Consider the following 4533-nt stretch of genomic DNA (forward strand, 5'->3'; position numbering starts at 1 on the left):
CCAGAGGGCGGGGTTAGGGGGTGGCAGGGAGGTGGGGAGGCGGGAGGCCAGGACTGAGGCGCGCCCGGAGCGGCCTCGAGCTGCGGGCGGGACGTCCACCTCTGATTCTGCTCTTGGGCCGGCCTGTCGCTAAACCCGGCCCTTTAGCGGGAGGGAAAGGTTTCTGGTCCTTACACGTTTACGTTGTCGGAGGCCTGCAAACGCAGAAGGCGTGCGGGGAGCGGGGCGAGTGAATGAGGTCGGAGGACAGAGCGACGCTGGCAAGGATGAACAGGATGGGAGCTTGGTGTTTCTGGGGGCGCGAGGGGACTTCCGGTCAGCCTGGTATGACTCCCGTGCCTCAGTCTGGACAGCTTGGAAAAAGGACGTGGAGGCCGGGCCTGGGAAACAGCTGTGGTCCGGACGGTAGATGTGTTTGCGGCCTTCGCTTCTCTGGGAGTTGAGACCTAGAGGAAGACGTTGACACAGTCTCAGTGGAAGAAGTGTAGTGGACATCTTGCCACAAATACTAAGGAAAATTAGTTTACTGATAAGCGGCACCTCACACTTGGCGGGTTCCTGGCACACGTAATGTAGTTTGTCTGGTCCTCACACCCAAAGGTCCAAACCCCACTTCTTCCCAAAGCACTTACTGAAGTATTCTCACTAGAATAGAGCAAAATATACTTCCTGTGGTCAGGAAGCTACTTTTTATAAAAAAGAATTAATTAGTTTTATTTATTATTTTTTCTATTTTATTTAACTCATACATATTTAATTTATTTTTAATTTGAGCAGAGAGGGACAGAGTGAGAAAGAGAGAAAGCGGGAGAGCAAGCTGCCAGGTCCAGGACTTGAACCGTGGTTGGCCATGTGGGAGTCCAGCACCCCTAACTATCATGCCACCTGCTGGTCCCATTATTTATTATTATTATGTCTCTTTTTAAAAGGATTATTTAGGGGCTGGCAGGTGGTGTGGAGGTTAAGGGTGCTGGACTCCCACAAGGCTGAAGACAGTTTGAGTCCCCGACCTGGTTGCTTGCGTTCTCTATCTGTCCCTCTCTGATAAAATGAAAATAAGTATATAAAGGACCAGCAGATGGTGTGGTGGTTAAGGCAGTGCACATTCCCACATACTGACCACTCTTTGAGTCCTGGACCTGGTGGCTTGCTTTCTGTCTTTCCCTCTCTCTGGTCAAATTTTAAAAGAAAAAAGAAAAAAAAATAAATGAACAGAATTAAATAAATAATTATTGAAAAAGAAAAAGGATTATTTAATTTTTGCTATAGGACACATACACTAACCAGAGAGAGAAACAAAGTGAGAAAGCAAGCCACCAGATTTGGTATTCGAACCACGGTCAGCCACGTGGGAGTGTCCAGCACCTTAACCGCCATGCCATCTGCTGACTCTAGGAAGCTACTTTAGATTAAGTGACTGCCAAGGGCCTTTCCAATTTTGGAAAATAAGCTTTTCATAGGTTACTTGAAGACACAGTGGGTCATCATCAGGAGTCATCATAAAACCATACCTTGGTTTTATGTTGGTCATAGAAATTCAGAACTGAATTTCAGGGGCCAGCAGGTGGCATGAAGGTTTAGGTGCTGGATCCCACATAACTGACTGTGGATTCAAGTTCCAGACCTGAAAAATCATTCTGGGTCTAAGTGTGTGTGCATACCTAAAATCCTGAGAGGAGATTGGAGAAAGGATTGTGGTGTGGTCATCCTCCATGGATTGTTGATTTCTCACTTTCCCTCTCTCTCTCCTCTCTGTGTCTCTGGCTAACACACGCACCTGTTAGTAAAAACTTAAACCAAAAATGGGATTTTAGAGCTCACCTAACTTCAGTGATTGTAGTTTTAGGGAATCTGGATTTTTTTCCCTTCCATTCTTACATTCAGCAAATATATACTGAGCATCTGCTGTGTACCAGTGTTAGGGATACAGTGGTGGAGTGCAGTGAGACCTACCTGGTCTTTGACCTTTTAGAGCCACAGTGTGGTATGGAAACAAACATTAAGCACACAAAACCTAATACTGAAACTGGATAAGTGCTAGGAAACTTGTATTTGATACCGTGAATGCTTATTAAAGGAGGGTTTTAGTGAGGGAAATAGAGGTAGACTTTTCTGAGGCAGTGATAATTGATGCATGAGATCAGGAGTCAGGGAAGCACTTTTTAAAATGGGACATAGCATTTGCAGAAAGTCAGTATTCTAAGAGAGATGGCTTTTTTTCATGGAACTGGAGGAAGAGCATGAGGGGTATGAAGTGAGGCTGGAGTCAGGCTAGGCAGGGCCTTGGAGTTTTATCTTTAGGCTAAAAGAAGTGGGTAGCCATCGAAATACTTAAGCCAAGTCATAATTGATCAGCCTTAGTTTTTCAAAGATTCATTCTAGTGTTGCTATGGAAAGTGGATTCAAAGAAGCAAAGTGAATGAGAGAAATAGAGTAATCCAAGCAGGAAATGTAGGGAAGTGGTTATGGAGATAGGGAAAAATGGACAGATTCAAGATCTACTTAGAAAATAAAACGGATAAGGGTAAGGGGGTGGGGAAGAAATGTAAAAGATAACTTGTCAGTTTCTGGCTTGCATAACTGGATCATTGTCATTCATTGAATTGGGACAACTTTGAAGTTCAAGTGTTTTTTAAGAGAGATTTTTGGTATAGGGCGCATGCGCTTACCAGAGAGAGACAAAAAGCGAGAAATCACGCCCCCCACCCCCACCCCACGGGGGGATGGCCATGCCACAGTCTCTTCTCCTCCATTCTCCTCTCAGGATTTTGGGTACGCACGCACAGGCGCAGGGTGTGAGTTTTAAGCCGTTGGGTCTGGAACTCAAACTGTGGTTGACTACATGGGAGTATGGCAACGTAACCATTATGCCAACTGTTGGTCCCTAAAGTTCAGTTTTGTTTTTTTTTTTAAAAGAGGATTTTGCTATAGGGTATGTGCGCTCGCTGGAAAGACAGACAGACATAAAGCGAGAAATCATCCCTCGGGGGGATGGCCACTCTGCAGTCACTTCTCCTCCATTCTCCTCTCGGGATCTTGGGCACGCATGGCATGAGTTTAAGCCATGGGGTCTGGGTCTTGAACCATGGTCTACTACATGGGAGTCCAGCGACATAGCCATTACGCTCACTGATGGTCCCCAGAAGTTCAGTTTTATACACGATGAGTTATAGGTGCTTTGAGACATTTAAGAGCTATAAAGAGGGAAGTAGAGATCTAGAACTCACAGTTGAGGCCTTGGAGGGAGATACAATTTAATGAGTCACCTATAAATAAGGGATTATTAAAGCTATGTTCATACATGAATGAAGAGGTCTTTGTATAAAGTCATGGATACCTAACGATCAGGGTAGAAGAAGATGAACCTGCAAAGAAGATCCAGGAGGAGTATCCAGAAAGGGAAGAAAACCAGGTGAGTGCTACTGTATTTCAGAAGTCAGGGAAAACTGGGAAAAGGGATGGACCCAAAGTATCAGATGTTGCCAAGAGGTCAAGTTAGATGGTACCGAAAGGTCTGACTCTATGGCCGGATGGTTGAGGAGCAGGATCCCATGTCGAACATGTGGTGCAAACCCCAACCTCCGGTAGCGTAAGAAACATCCCAGGCATGTGTGCGTGTGTGCCCTGAATCCCAACTGGATGGAGAAATTCAGGAGAAGGAATTGCTGTGTGACCATTCCCCATTGGGGTGTACTTTCTCTCTCCTGCTGTCTCTTTTTGGCATTTGCACATGCTTCCTGGCAGTTTCTTAAAAATTATTTTTTATTTAACTTTATTTCTTTATTTTTTTAATTTGACCAGAAAAGGATGGAGCGAGAGAGAGGGAAAATGAGAAAGCAAGCTGCCAGGTCCAGGACTCGAACTGTGGTCAGCTCTGTGGGAGTCCAGCACCCTTATCCACCATGCCACTTCCTGGCTCCCTTTCTGGCAGATTTTTTTAAAAGATACTGAAGGGGCCAGCAGTTGATGTAGTGGTTAAGGTGCTGGACTCCCACATGGCTGACTGCAGTTTGAATCTCAGACCTGGTGGCTTGCTTTCTCTTTCTCTCTGGTCAAGTTGAAGAAGAATAATAAATAGGACGTGGTGACACCCGTCCTATGGCAAGAATAATAATAAAATAAATGTCTTTTAAAAAGAATCAACCTGAGGATGATTTTTCATTCCTCAAAGGAAACCTATCCTAGAAGACATATATGTAAACAGGGTTTTTTTTTCTAAATAATTATTAATTTAATTTATTATTATTATTTCTTAATTTGAACAGAGAGAGAGAGAAAGTGAAAAGGCAAGCTGCTAGGTCTTGAACTACAGCTGACCATGTGGGAGACTAGTACCTCAGTCACCATGCCACCTGCCTACGTAACAGTTGTTTTTGGGTAAATAATTACTTATGTAATTTAAGTAATTAATTTAAGTTGGAGTCCAGCACCCTTATCCACCATGCCACTTCCTGGCTCCCTTTCTGGCAGATTTTTTTAAAAGATACTGAAGGGGCCAGCAGTTGATGTAGTGGTTAAGGGGCTGGGCTCCCA

The 4533-nt window shown here is 44.5% G+C and overlaps 1 protein-coding gene across 2 annotated transcripts in view; it reads left to right on the forward strand.

Moving 5' to 3' along the window:
- Nucleotides 1–4533, forward strand: part of TIPIN (TIMELESS interacting protein) — a 23585-nt gene that overhangs the window by 174 nt on the left and 18878 nt on the right. Inside the window, exons 2-3 of one of the 2 annotated variants that reach the window (XM_027773816.1) lie at nt 1394–1399; nt 3000–3004. The gene's annotated coding sequence lies outside the window, so the exon portion shown is untranslated. Of the gene's footprint in view, nt 1–1393; nt 1400–2999; nt 3005–3081; nt 3413–4533 lie in introns of those variants that run through there. The other variant, XM_006153489.3, reaches the window with a different exon arrangement.

The sequence above is a fragment of the Tupaia chinensis genome, unplaced genomic scaffold (assembly GCF_000334495.1).
Source record: "Tupaia chinensis unplaced genomic scaffold, TupChi_1.0 Scaffold000377_2, whole genome shotgun sequence".
NCBI lineage: Eukaryota > Metazoa > Chordata > Mammalia > Scandentia > Tupaiidae > Tupaia > Tupaia belangeri.